The sequence below is a fragment of the Camelus bactrianus genome, chromosome 35 (genome assembly GCF_048773025.1).
Source record: "Camelus bactrianus isolate YW-2024 breed Bactrian camel chromosome 35, ASM4877302v1, whole genome shotgun sequence".
Lineage (NCBI taxonomy): Eukaryota > Metazoa > Chordata > Mammalia > Artiodactyla > Camelidae > Camelus > Camelus bactrianus.
In genome coordinates, this window is record NC_133573.1 from 17,269,980 (window position 1) to 17,291,351 (window position 21,372).

Sequence of the window (21,372 nt, forward strand, 5' to 3'; positions counted from 1 at the left end):
TCCCATCCCACCAAGCCATTCCCCTGCAGTTCCTTTTGATGGACTTTATGAGACGTAAGACATCTACTCATTCACTTATCTGACATTCACTGAGGCCTGGGGTTGCAGCTAGGCAGGTGACTGTCAAGGAACCCCTGGATTTTTGTACTGAGGCCCGGACACATATAGAGGCAGGGCTGGATGCTGCAGTAGAAACAGAGGAAGGGGCATCCCTCGGGCTTGCCCTGTGCTTTCCTATGGCCCACCTGCCCTCCCTGAGAAGCCTCCCACCTCCTTCCTGCTTTAAATGCTGTTTTAAAGACAGGGATGGTTCCACCCACTCCACTGGGACGTCTCCATCTTTGTTCCAGTCTGCATTCTCCTATTTTAGTGGAAGACTTACCTCCCTTCCACCTCCAGCTCAGAGGCAGTCTCCCTCCCACTTCCCCGGAGCCTGGCACTGAGTTTGTGCTCAGTAGCCATCAGCCCCTCCCCATCCACAGACCTTCCTTAATGTGGTTCAAACAGAATTCACTGGCTCATCTTCCAGGAAAGAAACTTTGTCTTACCAGCCCCGGGGTGCTGGGCACAGAGTAGGCCATGACTCACGTGTATGGAAATCAGTTGAAAAGTGGGAAATATTCTGTTTGGAGTTATCTGAGGGAAGTAAGGAGTAATATCTTACAGGGACATTTGGTTAGACTCACACAAAGCAGGGGCTTGACGGGAACAGAAGACAGGGACTTGGGGGGGTCCGGACTCGGGGCTCTGCCTTGGGGAGGCCTGGGTCTAGGGCCAGCTCTCTGGGGCAGGACCATGAGTGGCAGCTCGGCTGGGGCCACCTGAGAACTCCTGTTGCCGACTCAGCCGTGATGTTCCCTCGGATGCCAAGGACGGCCCCCGGCATCTGAGCGCCAGGCCTGGGAAGAACGTGCAGCTTTGAGGCGTGGCCTGGGGTCGGCACCATCAGAAGGAGAGAATTCACATGTGATTTCTATGAAATGGGAAGGTTTTCTCATCTGGAGGCCCTGTTACTGGTTTGGTTCAACTTTAGGAATCCTTTCTCTAAATGCCTCTGCAAAATGTAGCTGGTTTGTAGTACGTGGGAATTAAAAACAAGCTGTTTCTTCACCTCCAGAAAGACTGGTCCCTCTTTCCTCAGTGGCCCGACCACATCCCCAAGTGGGAGGGGAGATTGGCAGGGACTAAAGAGCTCTCCGGACACGTCTGGGCCGCACCTGGACCTCACGCCTGTGAGGCCGACCTGCCCAGCACTCACCAGCCAGCGCTGTGCTCCCCTGTAGAAACCCACTCCAGGCAGAGAGAGGGTCTCTTTCTAAATCTGGAAACGTTTATTCATCCTGTTAGGTTTCTTTGGGTTCTCCACCCTCGCTCGCTTCAAAAAGATTTCACTTTTCTCAGCAGGATGTGGGTGGTCTGCCTGCTGTCGCTTCTTCCACTTCTTCCATCGCAGAGGGGTCCTCTGGCCCAGACGAGGCACAGATGTTGTGGGAGGCCCTGAGGCCTCAATTTCCCTTGCAGAAGTGCATCCCAGGCCCACAGGCAGGAGGGGATGTGCTCGATCCCCAGGAAGGCCTCCCAACCTGGAGACAAAGCCAGGGGACCAGAGGTGACAGCTAACAGCAGGAGACACGCATCCCAGATGACACACAGTCTCTAGGCTCAGAGGCGTTGGTCTCCTCCTTGCCAAGACCAGCTTTATGCAGGCCTCTTTCTCCAGCCCGAGGTGCCCTGACTGGGAGGCAGCCGGCCATTAGCCCACAGCCACAGACCGAGTCTGCCCATGCCCTGGGGAGCTGTTCTCTCTGACTAAGTTTCACTCAATAACCCTTGACAATTCTTCCTGGAGGATGCTGCCCAGGTGATGGGCTGGACCTGAGCCACCGTCCCCATCCCTCCTCTTCTCTTTTCTGTCTAGATGTACACCCCTCAGAGAGTTCCCGCTGCACCAGGCAGAGTCCTAATAATCTGGCCCATCCCAAGGCAGCCGGTTGTAGGCAGTGGGGTCCTTGGGCCATGGGGCCATCCTGCCCCCTCTCCTCCCCCATCAGATCAGAGACAGGGACAGCTGAGGGTGGAGAGGGAGGAAGGTGGACTGTGTCGAGCCCTCAGATCTGGACCTGGTCAATGTCCATACACATCATGTGACTGTGAGCACCACTCAGCCTCAGTTTTCTTATCTGTGAAATACCCAGAACTGATGGACATGCACACGTGTGTGTGGCTGTGTATGGGGGTGTGGAGGTGTGTGTAAGAACCATTTATGAGGCTCCATTCAGCCCTGAAACTTCTGCAGGGCAGAGTACGGGCAGGTCTGAGTTCTTCTACAACCAAAGGTGTAAGAAGATAGAACAGTAGGCAGCATCAAAAGATGACTGGAGAAAGAAGATGTGATGTATAGATATACATCGTGGAATATTACTCAGCCATAAAAAAGAATGAAACAATGCCATTTGCAGTGACATGGATGGACTTGGAGATTATAGTATTAAGTGAAGTAAGTAAAACAAAGAAAGACAAATATCATATGATATCACTTCTATGTGGAATCAAAAAAAAATACAAATTCTATTTACAAGCCAAAAACAGACTCATGGACATAGAAAACAAGCTATGGTTACCAAGGGGGAAAGGACAGGGAGCGATAAATTAGGAGTTTGGGATTAGCAGACACACACTACTGTATATAAAATAGATAAACAACAAGGACCTACTGTGTAGCACAGGGAACTAATATTTAATTTCTTGTAATAACCTTTAATGGAAAAGAATCTGAAAAGAAAAAAAATATATCTATGTATGTGTATGTATAACTGAATCACTTTGCTGCACACCTGAAACTAACATTGTAAATCAACTACACTTCAATAATAAATTTAAAAAGAAAAGAGAAAGGAAAAAAAAGCAAAACAGTAGGAGGTGTCCCCTTCTGCCCAGGCCACCTGAAGTCTCAGAGGTGACGGAGCAGTTCCCATGGCCTCTCTGACTGCAGGGACTGTTCCCCGCCCCCCTGTGCCTGGACCCCAAGCCCAGTCTGACCTGCAGGCCCTGCTGGCCCCCTTAGTGGCTCCTCGCCCCGCCCCCAACCTCCTCGACGCTCCTTTGCCCACGTTCCTCAAATCCCAGGTGGAAATGGCTGGCGGGGCTTAGGGTTATTGGACTGGGGCCACCGGCTCCTCCCAAGGGCCCTTCCTTAGCACGTCTGATGCCCATCACCCCGGCAGCCTGGCCCCCTGGAGGGAGGGGTTCTACCTGTTAGGTTAGTTTGCTTGAGCTGAGCTCTGTGCTGTCATAGAGACAAAGACAACAGGCGGAGCATCTTCTGAGCCAGTCTCGGTCCTCTGCAGCCCCTCCTGCACCTGCTTTCCCAGATCGGACACATGGGCCCTCAGCCCGCGCTCATGAGCCCCACTCTTCCATGGTATCTGCGCCTTGTTTTCACGGGGTGCGGTAGAGAGAACAGGCCAGGGCTCAGGGCCTAGAAGACCCAAATCTGAACCCCAACTCTGCCGGGTTAACCTGCAACCTCGGCCCCAAACCTCTGCACAAGCTTGTCAAGAGCATGAAATGAAAATGCATGTAAACGCATTTTGCAAAGTATTACACACATGAGGTTAGAAATGTGCCCCCCTTTGGCACTGTCTTCTAATAATTTCCTTGGTGGTCTTCTTACATCTGCAATTATCTTTTTAAGATTTAAATTTCAAATTAATTTTAATTAAATATTAATATTAGCATTTAATATGTCAGAAGATGTGTCCCGCAGCTGCTGTCCCAGCCCCGGGAGGCTGGCCCATCTTGCTCCTCCTCCAGTGCTCCCTTGCTCTGAGTCACTGTACCTTCTGTCTCATTGACAGCTCATCATGACAGTCTTAGTCTCAAAAGATTTCCTCACTTTGCTGAGCATGGCCTGGGGCAACGGAAGGGCCAGTGCGCAGGCAGTGTGGGGACGCTGAGGTCCCTCCCTCATCCCTGCTGTCCCCTGTGGGTGGCACATGTAAAGCTCAGGTTGGGGAAGCCGACTTGGAGCCTTGGGTGGGAAGACAGGGAACCACAGAGATGCCACGTGACAGTTTTGGAACCAGCCCCAGAACCTTCCTCAGTCTTGCCATCAGGTCAGTGACGGATGCTTTTATGGTTTCAACCATTTGGCCGCGTCCAGCCTGCTGCCTGATTTTGTGACCGTGTTTTCCTGGCACACGGCCAGGCTCAGCTGCTGACGTAGTGGTGGTGGCACTTTTTAGCTGTGGTGACAGGGACTGTGTGGCCACAAAGCCTCAAATATTTGCTATCCAGCCCTTTGAAGAAAATGTTTGCTGACTCCTGATTTAAGTCATTAGCTAGTTGGGTTTTTAAAAAAAAATTTTTAAATTACTTTTAGCCAAATGCATCTTGCCTGATCCAGTAGCAGAAAAAGTAACCCCAAAGAGCTCATGATCTCCAGCAACAGGATGGACATGGCTGGTGGGCTGACAGGCTTGGAAGCGCCATGCCATGGTGGAGCTCATGTCCATTGTGCCCCTCTCCCGCAGGCCCACCGCGTGGCCGCAGGGTGGACACGCAGCCTCAGGGTCACTGACTCTACACAAACTTCCCGGGGGAGAAGGCAATGATTATTTGCTGTGCACTTTTTCTATTTTTAACTTTTAGGGCAAAGGGAGCTTCCCCATCATCCCCTCCATCACACTGAGCAGAGCTGGGCCACACGTCCACACCTAAACCACCTGCTGGCCCACACTGGCCACTGGTCGGGTGAGTTTTCCCACCAGAATTGCCTTCGACTAATCTAGATCTATCCACACATGTCTGGCATGTAGTAGGAGGGCAATACATCTTTTTCAATAAATTAAATACATCAAAACCAAATATAAAATGCTGGTCGGTGATGAGTGCTGGGAAAACAACAAGCAGGTTCACTGGGAGAGAGAATGTGGTGGGAGACAGACAGGGAAGCACTTGAAGAAGGCATCTGAGCCAGGACCAGAGGCCAAGGGGGAGCCAGTCTTGGAAACTGGAGAGGTGATGGGCACGAGGGTGTTCCCGGCAGAAAAGCAGCTGGACCAGCTCTGTGCTGGAAGCCTCCAGTCTGCATCTGTCCACATGAGAAGGGGCCAGGCAGTGGGGCCCTGGGTGGCATGGCATTGGAGCCAGTCCATGAAGGAACCTTGGGGGTGACCAGGGAAGAAGGAAGAGACATTCCTGTGAGAGGAGGGCAGATGCAAACACCAGGAGGTGTGAGCAGAAAGTCTTGTTCTAATAGCACGCAGCCCGCCTGCAAGGTGCGGAGGGCTGGGGGTGGGGGCCGGGGGGCCACACTGGAGGACTTCTCCTGTAGAAAGCTTCGATGACCTGGTTAGGTTCCTCTTAGTAGGTCTGGTGGGAGGAGCTGGTAGTGACAGGCTCTCGTGAGTTTTCTTCTCTCTGCTTCCCTGTGCCTGTCCCCGCGGTCATGGTCAAGCTTTGGCTGCATCCCTGCTCTCATCTGTGTCCTCATCTGTAAAACTGGGGGCTTTAAGCTTGGATCCGGCTCTGTTATTCTATGAGTCACTCACAAGTAGAACAATGAGGGAAAACCAGTTACTGCAGAAAAAGCCCCTCATCTCCAATCAGCTCTGTCCTGCTGGATTGTTCACCGAGCAGTGGGTGGGGGCTGAATGAATGGTCCCTGTGGCTCTCCCTTCCCCGGCTGGCCCTGTGTACTGGCAGCCTTCACACGGAAACCAGCTCCTCTCCTGCTGCAAATACTGAGAAAGCCTTTCACCTGAGTGCCCTTGCTCTTGTCAGTCCACTCACCACCCCTTGGCCCGCTAGGGCTTCCTAACTGCAAACCTGGTCAATTTCCCCAGCCCAGACAATGGCTCTTCGTTAACCTCAGGATAAAACCCAAATCTCCTCCCATGGCTCCCAGGGCCTCCCATGCTCAGGCCCCTGTTGAGCTCTCAGCACTAACTCCTTTCTCCCCTCCAGCACCCAGGTGGCAGAGGACAGCCCCAGGAAGCCTTCCCCACCCCTTGCATGGCTGGGGAGGCTCCCAGCTGACACACTCCCATGGTGCATCGGGACATCCCTCTGAGGGCACCTGTCTCAGAGGACCATGGTTCTTCACTGCGTCTTCCCTTGAGGGCACCAGATGTATGGAGCAAAGCACACAGAAGGCAGTCAGTCAATGTGTATTACATGAATAATGAATCTGAATTCCTAGGGAAAATGAGAAGAAATAAGTGATTAGGGTTTGGTGGTGTCAACACACACACGCACACAAAAGAAAAAGGAATCCAAAAACAACACCAAAGGTAGTTAAAAACATCAAATCACATGGGAAAAGAGCAAAAGAAGAAGAAAGGAACAAAACAAAACAAAAGAACCACAAAACAACTGAAAACTAATTAACAAAATGGCAATAAGTACATACTTATCAATAATTACTTTAAATGCAAATGGAAGAAATGCTCCAATCAAAAGACATAGAGCAGCTGAGTTGATTAAAAAAAAAATAAGACCCATAGACATGCTCCCTATAAAGGACTCACTACAGATTTCAAGACACACATAGAATGAAAGTGATGACTGGAGCACTTCTTCCTTGAAGTGTACAATCTCCCACATTGAATCAGGAAGAAATAGATAATATAAATTAGCTGATTACCGGTATGAAATTGAATCAATAATAAGAGAAACTTCAAAGAAACAAAAGTTCAGGATGTGACAACTTCACAGGTGAATTCTACAAAAAAAAAAAAAAAAAAAAAAAAAAAGAAAAGAAAAGAAAAGAAAAGAAAAGAAAAGAAAAGAAAAAAATTGAGGAAAGAGTGCATCCAAGCACACTCTTTGATACCAAAGCCAGATAAAGACACTACAAAAAAGAAAACTTACACCAACAATTCCTGATGAACATAGATGCAAAAAAAACTTCAACTCAATATAAATACTAGTAAACTAAATTGCAAAATGCATTGAAAGGATAATAGAGCATCATCAAGGGGGTGTATTCCCGAAATGCAAGGATAGTTCAACATCCACAAATCTATCAGTGTGATACACCACATTAATAAATTGAAGACTAAAAATCATATAATCATCTCAATAGATGTAGAAAAAGCTTTTGACAAAATTCAACATCCATTGTTGAATAAAACTCAACAAATTAGGGAGGGAGAGAACATACCTTAACAAAGCAAAGGCCATGTAGACAAACCTACAGCCAACATCATACTCAAAGGTGAAAAACTGAAAGCATTTTCTCTAAGATTGGAAACAAGACAAGGAAGCCCACTCTCACCACTTTTATTACTTAGTATTGGAAGTCCTAGCCACTTTCTATTTCAAGAAAAATGAAAAGAATCCAAATTGGAAAGGAAGAAGTATAATTGTCACTGTCTGCAGACAAATGACACAAAACAGAGAAAATCCTAATATGCCACCAAAAATCTATTGGAACTGATAAATGAATTCAGTAAATTTTCACAATTCAACATTAATATACAGAAATCTGTTACACCTCTAATCGCTAACAACAAACTATCAGAAAGAGAAATTAAGAAAATAATTCCATTTATAATTACATTATAAAGGATAAAATATCAAAGAATAAATCTAACCCAGGAGGTAAAAGACCTGTTCTCAGAAAACTACAAGACATAGATGAAACAAACTGAAATGACACAGACACAGGGAAGATATGCTGTGCTCATGGACTGGAAGAATTAATATTGTTAAAATGACCATATTACCCAAGGCAAACTACTCATTCAATGCAATCCCTACCAAAATGCCAATGACATTTTTTATAGAACTAAGACAAATAATTCTAAAACTTATATGGAAATACAAAAGACCCCAAATAGCCAAAACAATCTGGAGAAAGAACAAAGCTGAAGGCATCACACTCTGTGAGTTCAAACTACACTTCAAAGCTATAGCAATCAAAACATGGTACTGGCACAAAAACAGACACATAGATCAATGGGCAGAGATGAACCCACATTTATATGGTTAATCCATCCACCACAAAAGAGGCAAGAATATACAATGGGGAAAAGACAGTCTCTTCAATAGATGGTATTTGGAAAACTGAACAGTTACAGGCAAAAGAATCAGACTGGACTGTTTTCTCACACTATATACAAAAATAAACTCAAATGGATTAAAGACTTAAATGTAAGTCCTGAAACTTTTAAACTTCTAGAAGAACAATATGCTCTTTGACATTGGTCTTAGCAGTATTTTTAAAACATTTCTTCTTGGGTAAGGAAAGCAAAGACAAAAATAAACAAATGGGACTACATTAAACTAAAAAGCTTTTGTAAGCAAAGGAAAACAATGAACAAAATGAAAAGGCCATCTACTGAATGAAAGAAGATATTTGCAAATTATATCTCTCATAAGGGGCTAATATCCAACATATACAAAGATGTCATACAAGTTGTATGACAAGTCATACAAGTCCTACAACTCAACATCAGGAACAAAACCAAAGACAAACCACAAACAACCCGATTACAAAATGATCAGAGGACCTGAACAGATGTTTTTCCAAAGAAGACATATAAATGACCAACAGACACATGAAAAGATGCTCAACATTGCTAATCATCAGGGAAATGCAAATTAAAACCACTGTGACATAGCATTGCACAACTGTCAGAATGGCCATTACTGGAAAGACAACAGATAAGTGTTGGTGAGGATGTGTAGCAAAGGGAAGCCTTTGTGCTGTTGATGGGAATGTAAATTGGTGCAGCTACTATGGAAAACAGCATGGAATTTCCCCCCAAAATTAAAAAAATACTATTAGGCTTAGGTAGCAATTCAGAGGTAAACAGTGGAAGACTGACAATAAAAATGGAGAAATCTCTGGATAACAGTGATTTTCATGTCACTCCAGTCCCAAGTAAAGCCCTTTGTTGCTAGTAAAACACTGATGTGGTTATAGAAAGCTAGCTCTTTCAATGGACAACTCACGTTTGCTTCTCTTTATGTGAAGCACATTTGGAATTTATTGCTAGTTCTCTTTCAAAGCTCAGCCTAGTGGGTGAGCTCAGCACTGAGCATTAAGAGGGGAAAAAACCCAGATGAGCAGGCACTTGTGGGTGACAGGTTGTGTGGGTGCTTGGCAGGTGGGGGAGGACTGGCGGCTGCTGGGAGGAGGTGGAAGAGTGTGCAGTGGGGCCCCTACCCCTGTTTATCACCAGGCCCTGGATATTAGGCATGAATCCTGGATCCACGTGGAAACCCAGCTGGACAGGGTGCTCTTCCTCAGAGCCTGACCCTGGGCTCCTTTGGGATTCTGGGCTGTCCCCCCTAGCTGTGTCCTCATGATGAATCCACTGTTCTTTGCAGAGATGGGAGCTCCGATGGGCAATGCCCCTACTCCTGCAGCCTTGCCACAGGTCAGCTTGAAGAAGCTGCCATCAGGCAGGTGTTGGGAAGCCCACTGAGCCCAGATGGGCAACATGCAAGGATCTGGGATCAGAGAGAGGGGAGTCGTATGATGCGCAACTGACACACATTCCTGTGAAATGAATGACAACCTCCAACCTGCCTCATTTGGCTGGTGAGGTTTGGGATGCGGTGGGGAGGGGCCAGGTGCTCTGGGAAAGGCTGGCCTGCCCCTGGGGGCCTGGGTGGCAGTGGTGGGGTGAGAAAAACACATCTCCTGGGAGAAGAGTCAATGGTCCGGTTTCAACACTGATTGCCGCATCCTTCTAACATGCCTTTCTGTCCATCTGTCTCCACAATGCGGGAGGGAGGTGGGGGTACAGTCTCATCCTTTAGGGAGGAAATGGTGACCTAGAGAAATCAGTGCTTTTCCAAGCTCACTTAGCACACCCATGCTAGTCTGGGGTCATAACCTGTGGTCCTGTTTGGGTGGAAATGCCGAGACTGAGAGTCGAAATCAAAGATAACCAACAACACCTTTGTCAATGGTATTTTCAGCAGATTTGTGATTCTTTAAAAAGCAAAAATAGTAAGTGAGGGGAGGGTATAGCTCAGTGGTAGAGCTTGTGCTTAGCATGCACGAGGTCCTGGATTCAATTCTCAGTCCCTCCATTAATTAATTCAATAAATAAGCAAATAAACCTAATTATCTCCACCCCTAAAAAGAAAAGTAAGCGAAATGACCAAAGCATTCTTGAACACCTGCTATGGGACACAGGGAGAGACTCATTATAGCCAGGAGTAGTGCAGGAACAATGCTTGTCCTCAAGGAGCTTGGACCTCGGTCAGGAGATGAGCCAGAAACACTCAGGAAAGTAAGTCAACCTCACAGGTGTTAAAATCAGCCAAGTCCAGGCCAGCCAGGAACCAGGGTCCTGGTTCCTGCCTCATGTGCACTTCCCAACCCTCCTCCTACTGGCACCAAAGAAGACATCTCATCAGTCCCACCAGTCCCCGCTTACAATTGCTCACAGTCTCTGAGGTCAGAGAACTTTGCCTGTAAATAAACCTTTAATAAAGTTGGTCCAGCTGCCGCCAGCCTCTTTCCTCTCCCTGTATCCTGACCTACCATCCTGCTTCTCATCTGGCCCCGTGGCATAAAGCAGACACGCTGTCTCCCGCCTGCGCGCCTTTCAATACACTGTTCCCTTTGCCTGGAGTGAGTGAAAATGCCCAAAATGTAAGTAAGAAGAAGACTGCTTTTTTTTAATCTGTCCAGAAAGAGTCAAGTTCATACCCTAGGAGTAGGTTTTCATCAGTCTTTGCCAGGGAAACACATTTCCTTTAATGAATGTGTAAATCAAATGACAAATAAGTAATACATAAAAATAAGTTCCACAGTGAGGCCAATGTAATGAGAAAATGAGGCTGTTTGGGGGGCAATTTAAGGCATCCGGATGAGCTCTGTTTTCTCCCCCTTTGGAGCAGTGTCTTCAGGGGCTGGCTGTGCCGGTCCTGGTGCAGGGACTGAGAGCAGCCTGTGACCAGAGGACGGAAAGGCTGCTGCAGCCTGCGTGAAGGCCATGGGCTTCACACTGAGAGCAGTCACCCAATCAGCTTATCCAAGATGATCCGAGTCGTGGCTAAGCGGAGGGAAGGGAAGCAAGTGAGATGACTTGGCAGAGAGACATGGGCAATAGTGGAGAGGGGGAGGGGTCTATGGTCCCACACCCTGAAGCTGGCCATTTATGTATGACGCCTATATATATGCCAAATGGAATAATATTTATATATAAAACCACACCTCTCCCATAGTGGCCAGATTCAGGATCTGGAAATCAGTTATTATATATATTATAGTATTTTATACACACACACACACACACGAAATATGTAGCATATCGCATATATATATTTAGTCATTATTTACAGCATATATGTAGTCCCTATATATTCACTATAATATATATATATTCTACCATTAAGTACTGTGTTGTCCTTTTAAAGAAAACTGTTTCAGATCCTGGAACTAGTCCTTCAAGCTTCAGGGTTTGAGGTCATCTGTGCAAAACTCTGTATGATTAGTTAAGGGATTTAGGCAATCACTCGTGCCAACCTGATCGTAAATAAATATAACCGTGAAATATCAGCGGGGCTAATAAAATCCCCTAGATCACCCAGGTGATCCGGAATATGTTTTGTTTGAATTTCTAGATTATTGCAGTGAAAATAATATAATTAAGAAATTGTCTTTACCCAGCGTCCCTGTGAGCATGCACCCACAGAGCCTCAGCAATGGGGAAATGGAGGCAATTTGGTCTAGTCCAATGCCAAATTGTAGGACAACTTGGTCTAGCAAAATTCCTCTAAGGGAGGAAAAGTCTCCTGGGTCTGTGGAACACTCAGTGGCTCTTTGGTTATATAAATATTAACCTGAGTGGGAGAGGTTAAGGCAGACATTCCTTTGTGGTCCTGGAGGGACAGAGGGTTTGACCTTGGGGTCAGTGAATGGGGAAGGGGAACAGCTTCCCTGCAGAGGGTGGGAATGAGTCCCAGCAATATGGCCACAGTCTGGCACCCAGGAGAAGAGGCAGGGTTTCTTGTGCCCAGGAGAGGAAGGAACTGATGAATTAATGAATCCAACATTTGGGCTCAGCTCTTCCTAATCCCAAAACATTGGGCACAGACGTTTGGATCCAATAGCATGCTGTGAGCTGTGCTTGGAGAAGGAAGAAGCTGCATGCGCTCTGAAGGAAGGAGTAGAAAACCGGGGTCCGGGGAGGGGGGTGATGGAGGGTAGGGGGAAGGGAGGTTGGGGGGAGGGGGAGCTGTGCAACTGCAGGGATGAGGGGGGAGGGGCTGACAGTTAAGGTAAGAGCAGGAGTTTGAGGTGGGAGTGGGGAGACAGGCACTTGGCGGTACCGGGCAGTCCTGGGAAGGCACTAGGCATCCCCAATCCCACCGGAGATGTGGGTTGGGCCAAAAATTCAAGTTACCTGGATGGGGAATCTTTCAACCTGAACATCGGGCTGTTCCACTGTTAACTTAGGGAGAAACTCTTAGTTACTTGTGTCATTCATGGCTTAACGAATCTTAAAGTCTCCATTGGCTTCTTTTAAGATATTTACTAATGTAAATGAAATATACCAATTCAATTTAATTCTCCAGATTTATTCCATGTGTTGATATTGTGTTCCATGATGTTGAATGGCTATGTTCTATCTTTAAATAAATGAATTCAGAGAAAAAATAACCTCTTCTATTCTTGTGACAATGGACAGTCTAACTAGAGTTTGGGGGTCTGTATAGAGAAGTAATCAGAGAGAAGCTGGAAGAAGTTGGTTAAGGCCAGATCACTCTATAATACTGTTTGCCATAGATTTCAAAATACTGCCGTGTGACCCTGTGATGTGTTTAGAAAAGTGAGACATTAACTTTACACCCTAAGAGTGGTTAATAAGCAATCACGAACTTAACAATCGACAGGCAACTTTAGCAAGTGCTTCAGACGTCATTGTATAAATCTGCACAGAGAGCCTGTTAGCCTGTGAGGTATTAGAAATAATTTTTCATTGGTGGAATAAGTGGTCTTTAGGACACGTGGTTGCTAGAAAGACTGCATGAGCACCTACACGATGAGGTGTGAGGAGGGAGGTCTCAGAAGCCCTCCCCTCCAGCCGAGCTTTCAGTGCAGCCTCTGCTGGGCCCTCAGCCCCACCCCTCCCTGCGGGGGACGCTCTCACCTGACTGAGCAGAAGGCTTGATGCAGAGGCGCTCACAGGGTCGGGCTCACAGCAGACCTTGCAGGCAGGATGCTTGTAGGGGAGCCTGAATGGACACAGAGCAGGACCTCGCCAAGGCGCTAGGGCCGGGGGCAGTGGCTGTTTTCATACCTGCTGACAACTGTCTTGTTCGTGTTGTGCTCACCGTGACATTCGCGGTTGACGAGAAGGGAAGCTGCTGCTCACACCTTCTGGTCAGTTTGCAGCACGTGGGTCATCTTGACATGTATGAAAATGGCGTTTAGCATTTAAACCACTGGCCATAAGGGAGTCATTGGAGATTTCGGGGGCTGAGGGCCAAGTAGCTGGGGAGGGGAGATGAGTTAAGACCAGGGTAGAGCCAGGAAGCTGGTGGACCCCCAGCTAGGGCTTCTGCAAGGCCAGAGCCCATGGGTTCCTCAATTCTTCTGAGCCCAAGGCTGGCCCCACACTTCCCGAGTCTGAGGGGATGCAAGGAGAAGCCAACTCAACCCTCCGGTGACAAAGACACACTGTGATGAGTCAGGAGGATGCTGTGTCCCAGACACATGGATTGCATTTCCTCCCAGCTGAATGTGGGGGTGGGGTGGGGGTGGGGTTCAGAGCAGGGCCAAAGTGGACGGCAGGCAGCCTGAGATTTGCCAAAAGTCACACATTGAAGCTGGGAGGAAGGCTGGGAAGTTCAAACTCTCCTACAGCAAGTTTGTGATTCCTCCCCTTGCGAGATGGAACTGGGGCTGCAATGGCCTCTGAAAAGAGCCAGTGTGAAGTCATCTTCACAAAGAAATGAAGGAACAGGGAGGCGCCTTGCAGGTCACTGACCCGGGGATGGACTGTGGGGCTCGGGACCCATTCCTGCTCACCGCTCTGGCAGGTCTGACATTCTCTCCCCCACTCTTGCTCTGAGATTCATTTCCAAAGTTTGGCTGTCTTTCAGTTGGAGGCAACAGTTTCCCTGATCAAAACTCATGAGCTGTGCAATGCACATGCTATTGCTCCCTGGGGTGGGTTTTCAAAAGTTTGCAGGAAATAGAGTAGAACAAATACATAAGCTGGGAAATTGGCTGGTCTCCCCCGGCCACCCCCTCCTTCTCTCTTCTCAAGCTGAGTTTGCAGGACAGAGAGGGGAAACCTTTAGAAATCTTGAGCACATGGCTTTTTTGTAATTTTCAGGAAACTGTGGACATTTGGAGACTTAAGCTCAGACAAGATCCCACGTCTGGAGGTATATTAAGGACTGGTACCCAGTGATTTTTTTTCTCAAGATTTCTATCTCTCCCTACTCAAAGCACTGTCATGAAGAATGAAAGCTGAATAATCAAAACCATATGATATTGGCATAAAAACAGACACATAGATCAGTGGAACAGAGTCAAGAGCCCAGAAATAAATCCATTCATATATGGTCAGTTAATTTACGACAAAGGAGCCAGGAGCGTGCAATAGGGAAAGACCAATCTCTTCAATAAATGGTGTTGGGAAAACTGGACAGCTGCACGCAAAAGAATGAAGCTGAATCGCTGTCTTACACCATGCACAAAAATTAACTCAAAATGAATTAAAGACTTGAATGTAATACCTGAAACCATAAACCTCCTAGAAGAAAACATAGGCAGCACACTCTTTGACATTAATTTTTGTGGTGATTTTTTGGATATGTTTCCTTAGGCAAGGGAAATAAAAGCAAAAGTAAACAAACTAAAAAGCTTTGAACAGTGAATGAAACTATCAACACAACAAAAAGGCCACCTACTAAACGGGAGAAGATACTCGCAAATGACGTATCAGATAAGGGGATAATCTAAAATATACAAAATGTATTTTATTACCTATATTAATATCTAAAATGTAAAAAGAACTCATACAAGTCAACATCAAAAAACAATCTGACTAAAAAATGGGCAGACAACGTTAACAGACATTTTGCCAAAGAAGACATACAGATGGCCGACAGACAGAAAAGTTGCTTAACAGCACTAATTCCCAGGGAAATGCGCATCAAGCCACGTGAGATACTACCTCACGCCTGTCAAAATGGTGAATGTCAAAAAGACAACAGATAACAAGTGTCGCTGAGGGTGTAGAGAAAAGGGAACCCTTGTTGGTGGGAATGTAAACTGGTACAGCCACCATGGAAAACAGGATGGAGTTCACTGAGAAAGTTAAAAATAGAACTACATATGATTCAGAAATTCCATTCCTGTGTATTTATCCAAAGAAAATGAAAAAAACTCATTCAAAAAAATATATGTACCCTTATGGTCACTGCAGCATTACTTACAATAGCCAAGACATGGAATCAACCTAAATGTCTACCGACTGATGAATGGATAAAGATGTGCAATACACGCACACAATGGAGTATTACCTGCCATAAAAAGGATGAAATCTTGCCATTTGTGATAATATGGATGGGCCTAGAGGGTATTATGTTAAATAAAATAAATCAGACAAAGAAAGACAAATATTGTAAGATTTTCCTTATACATGGAATCTAAAAAACAAAACAAAGGAACAAACATAACAAAACAGCAACAAAACAGTATCATAGATACAGAGAACAAACAGGTGGTTTCCAGAGGAGAGGGTAGTGGAGGGAGGAGAGAAAAGGTGAGGGAGATTAATAGGTACAAACTTCCAGTTACAGAATAAATGGGTCACAGGTATGACATGTACAGCATAGGGAATATAGTCAATAATTGTGTAATATTTGTGTATGGTGACAGATGGTAACCAGATTTATCATCGTGATCATTTTGTAATGTATAGAAATATCTAATCAGTATGTTGTGTACCAGGGACCAAGATGGTGTTGTCGGTCAATCATACTTCAGAAACAAACAAGCTCATAGAAAGAGATCAGATTTTTGATCACCAGAGGTGGGACTCGAGGGGAGAGGGAGTTGGATGAAGGTGATTAAAAGGTGCAAAGGTCCAGTTATAAGAGAAGTAAGTCCTGGGGATGTAATGTACAGCATCATAAATATAATTAACAAGGCTGTGTGCTACATATGAAAATTGTGTAGAGTAAATCCTAAGAGCTCTCATCACAAGGAAAACAATTTTTTTCTATTTCTTTAATTTTGTATCCCTATGAGATGATGGCTGTTCACTCAGCTTATTGTGATAGTCATTTCATGATATATGTAAGTCAAATCATTTCTCTGTACACCTGAAACATATATAGTGCTGTAGGTCAATTATATCTCAATAAAACTGGAAGAAGAATAAAATAACAACTAGTTAACCATCACTGAGTGTTTGGCATATACCAGGTGAGTACTTCTGCTGGAGTAATGCATTCAATCCTCACAGCTGTTTGGGAGAGTGATTACTAATCTCCCATTTTATGGATGAGAAAACTGAGATTTAGGTTAGATTTTTTCCCCCAAAGTCATTGTAGTGGGTTGAATGGTGGCCCCCAAAAGATACATCTAAATTCTTGGGACCTGTGAATGAGACATTATTTGGAATAGTCTTTTCTGATAAATTTAAGGATTTTGAGATGAGATTATCCTGGATTACCAGGGTGAGCCCTAAATCCCATGACAATTTTCCTTTTGATAGACAGAGGAAGAGAAGGGAAAGATGGATACAGAGTTTGGAGTGATGCAGCCAGGAGCCTAGGAGTGCCCAGAGCCACAGAAGCTGGAAGAAGCAAGGAAGTACCCTCCCCTGGAGCCCGCGGAGGGAGTGCAGCCCTGCTGGCACCTTGAACCCGATTTCCATGGCTGAGCGAATACACTTATATGCTTTAAGACACCCAGTTTGTAGTAGTCTGTTACAGCAGCCCTAGGAATCCAATGCATACAGTGCTATAGCTCTTAAGTGATGGAGTGAAGGTGCCATAAACGTTAAAGCTGTCATTATAGAAAAATAATCAGCGACGTCCAATAAGAATTGTACTATATTATCAGATAAAAAATAACCTTAAGATATGTATATACAGTTGATTCTTGAGCAACATGGGTCAACTTACACACAGTTTTTTTCACCGTGGCTTCCATGGCTGCACCCACCCTGATGGGCGGTCTGTTTCTGTGTGAGCAAAGACCAGGGACGCTGGGCTGGGCAGTTCCAGAGCCCTACAAATGAGCCACTGTCTTGCTTAGTTTTGTTTTTTAAGTGATATGATGTACTTTAAAAGGGGAGGCAGGTCAGAGGTGATTTACTCTCACAACTACTCCTTCACATATTCCTACCTGGATTCTTTCTTTTAGTTTTATGTGCAAAGTTTCTTTCTTTCTTTTTTTTTTTTTTTAAGATCTAAATATAATAAATGATGCGTTAGATATTTTCAAATAATAGCCAGGCTGAAACCAAAAATCTCAAACTGGCAAAAGACACTGCCAATTTTTGCAGTGTCCCTTTTATTTTTATTTTTTTAACCTTTTTTAAACTGGGGCATAGTCAGTTTACAATGTTGTGTCAGTTTCTGGTGTACAGCATAATCTTTCAGTCATACATGTACATACACATATTCCTTTTCATTATAGATTACTACAAGATACTGAATATAGATCCCTGCATAAACAGTATAAACTTGTTGTTTATCTATTTTATAGATAGTAGTTGGTATCTGCAAATCTCAATCTCCCAATTTATCCCTTCCCACCCCTTTTACCCCCTGGTAACCATAAGTTTGTTTTCTATGTCTGTGAGTCTTTCTGTTTCATAAATGAGTTCATTTGTCTTTCTTTTTAATATTCCATATATAAGTGATATATGGTATTTTTCTTTCTCTTTCTGGCTTGCTTCAGTTAGAATGACCATCTCCAGATCCATCCATGTTGCTGCAAATGGCATTATTTCATTCTTTTATATGGCTGAGTAATATTCCTTTGTATATACACACTACATCTTTATCCAGTCATCTGTCAATGGACATTTAGGTTGTTTCATGTCTTGGTTATTGTAAATAGTGCTGCTGTGAACACTAGGGTGTATGTGTCTTTTCAAATTAGTGTTTTCCAGATATACACCCAGGAGTGGGATTGCTAAATCATATGGTAAGTCTATTTTTAGTTTTTAAAGGAACCTCCATAATCTCCTTCATAGTGGCTGCACAAATTTACATTCCCACCAACAGTGTAGAAGGGTTCCATTTTCTCCACACCTTTTCCAGCATTTTTTTTGTAGACCTTTTAATGGTGGCCATTCTGATGGGTGTGAGGTGATACCTCATTGTAGTTTTGATTTGCACTTCTCTAATAATTAGTGATGTTGAGCATCTTTTCATGCACATGTTGACCATCTGGATACCTTTTTTGGAAAGATGGCTATTTAGGTCTTCTGCAGGGTCCTTTTCAAATGAAAATATTGTCCATTGCTTTTAAGAACAATTATTAAATGATTTGACTCTGAAATTGACAGACTTTTCCCCTCTGTCCAAACAGTCCCATCTGTCCCATTAAGTCAGGAGGAATTCCTGCATTGTCCTAGGGAGTTGGAAGCCCCTCCAGGAGGGCCAGAGAGTGGACTTGGATGATGCCCAGCCAGCCAGGAATTAAGGAGCCAGGACGGCTCAGCTAAGGGTAAGGCCACTCCATGACCCACATGTAACTCAGCATTTATGACTCAGGACAGGACACCAGAAACCCCCTTGTGACTTCCCCAGAAGGATCACCTGTTCTTACCATCCCACTATGCTAAGGGTATCAGTGCAGCACACAGAGAGATGGCTTACAGAGAAGACACAGATCCTCACCTGGTGACGGCATGTGGAGCGCCAACTCCCAGGTGGGAAATAAGAGAGTCATATGGTGTCAGACCTACTGCCTGAGCTGACATCAGAATTTTTAAGTCTAAACTTAATGAATAAAATACAAGGGCTTAGTGTGAACCCCACATATGCAGTGTTGAAGAAAACAAATAGCTCTTTGGATGTCAAAGATCCTTCCTGGGTAACCCGACCTGAGAAACTGCTGCTTCGGCCACATCTGCTGATAGAAAAGACAGAAAACAGTGACTATAAGATGAAATGAGGCTTGGAGGTGAATCGTGTGAAATCCTGTGGACGGGACTGGAGTTGGGGTGGGAACCAGCTATGACAGTTGAGTCCTGCAGCGCAGGGAACTATATTCAATACCTTGTAATGGCCTATAATGAAAAAGAATATGAAAAGGAAATATATATATGTACACACACACACACACACACACACACACACACACACACACACACACACACAAATGAATCACTGTGCGTTATACCAGAAATTAACACAACATTGTAAATCGACTAGACTTCAATTTAAAAAAACTGAGTCTCGCAAAGAAGGAGCTAGTGGGGGTGGGGAGACCATGAAAAATCAACAGTGCAGACAGAAATTGGGTTTTTCTCTTGGGATGCTCCATTCCCTGGAAAGAAGACTCTATAACAAAACGCAAGCCATGGAGCTTTGCCTGGAGAGGAGTACTGATCCCATTTGCATGTTAAATGGATTGAGGCCTCTTTCCCCCTCTCCTCTTGAAGGGCTGTCAGTGCCCTTGTGACGTGTACTGACTTGTGCCCGCAGCCCCAAAGACAGCCTTGTACACAGTGGGTGCACCATAAATACTGGTATTGAATTGCACTTAAGAACTGGTTTCTTCAGTGACCCCCACTCCCAGAGATTGTGCTCGGATTTTTCCTTGTGTATACCCCACATTCTGCATGAGCTGTGGAGTGAGGTTTTTTTTAAAAGAGGAAGTTTTCATCCTAAAGTCCTTACTTGCATTGGTTTCATCACCTGCTACCTTCCTCCCTTGAGATAAATGGGCCTGAATTGTCCTCAGCGCTGCGGGAATAGCACCATCAGCCTGAGACCTGAGAGCCTGGCAGGGTCAGCCTTGGTGTTAGGGACAAGCCTGGCTCTTCCTCTGCAGGTGCTGTTTTCCACAGCAGACACCTTATCCCTTGGGGGGCTGTTCTCTGCATCTTGGTCCAACTCACTTAAAGGACATGTGAGGCTCTCTGGGAGCCCTTCATTTCTACACACCTGGGCATGTCTGTCCCGGCGCCATCCACCTGCTGCCCAGACCTCGATGGCCACACACTTGGAGCAAAATAGATGCAACTCTATCTCCATGGAACTTACTTTGAGGTGGGAGGGGGGGGGCAGACAAGCAGCAAACATAATCAGCAAGTGTTGCATTAGAAGGCACTGTGTTTTGGATGAAAACAGAGCAAGATGAGGAGGATCTGGAGTTGGTGGGGCACGACTGACGTGGAAAAGGTGTGGTCAGGACGACAACACAAGGGAGAGCCGATGGCACTTAAGGAAGGATGGGTGTAGCTGTAGAACAGACCGGAGTGCAGGGTGGCTGCACAGTCACCTTTACCAAGAGGGAGAAGGGAAGGGGAAGCAGTTCAGGGCACGGGATGCTGGGGAACATCAGGAATTGATTTTGGATATTAATTATGCAAGCTTTTAAAGCAAATCTTACAAATGGGGAGCAGAGTAAATGGAGAGACTAAAACTGTGGTGGTGACAGGAGGAAGCCCCGCCCAGGTGCCCAGGGGAAGATACCAAGAAGATGCGTGAGCACAGGACCCTCTGGAGTGTTCGGTGCCTCCCCACTGCATGGGACCCAGCTTGAGCTGCCCATGCATGCTCTGCGGGAGGGCCTGGTCCAAGAACCAAGGAGGAATCATGCTCTAGAGAGGGGTGAGGACCCCCTGCCAGGGAAGAGTCTCTGTCTTCCCCCCCAGGGGAGCACAAGAGCATCCCATGTTTACCCCTGGAACCTAAGGGGATTCTGTCCATCTGTTTGGCTTATGGGTTATATCTCTAGTGTCTAGCAGGGAATTGGATCATGATGCAAGTTTGCTAGATGATTTTTGAGTGAGTGAGTGGATTCATCAAAAGCCCATGGATGGCCCAGCTCTGGGATCCTTCCCTGCTGGGCATGAAAGCCCATGGGAGATGTGGGCGTGCCTCTGTCTGGCCCCCCAAAAAACCTGCAGCATCTTCCTCCAGGAGGCCAAGGTGACCCCTGGACCTCAGGGACAAGTGAGGCAGAGACAGGAGCTCTGAACCTGGAGTCAGGGAGGCCAGCTCCAGTCATCCTAAGTTTACCTGCCCCAGACTTGGCTGAGTCATCCATCCGCTTCTGTGAGCCCTCTCCCTCACCTGTGAGACACAAAGGATGGTGTCCCGCCCGTCCTGCCTGAGGAGCATAAGGGTGTGTAAGGAAGTGTTCAGGGAACAAAGCCATCTGCAATGGGCGGCATTCTTCTCCCCAATCTGCCA

General features: G+C 45.8%; 1 long non-coding RNA gene across 22 annotated transcripts in view; it reads right to left on the reverse strand.

Annotated features, from left to right (window-relative positions):
* Positions 1 to 1,308: 1,308 nt before the first annotated feature.
* The window catches only part of LOC105067753 (ADP-ribosylation factor-like protein 5B), a 69,722-nt gene continuing 49,658 nt past the window's right edge, over positions 1,309 to 21,372 (reverse strand). For 6 of the 22 annotated variants that reach the window (XR_012504241.1, XR_012504243.1, XR_012504242.1 and 3 more), the window contains 2 exons: positions 13,122 to 13,206; positions 6,742 to 11,021 (listed from right to left, as the gene is read on the reverse strand). This is a non-coding gene — a long non-coding RNA (ADP-ribosylation factor-like protein 5B). The other 16 variants (XR_012504222.1, XR_012504228.1, XR_012504238.1 and 13 more) reach the window with 8 other exon arrangements.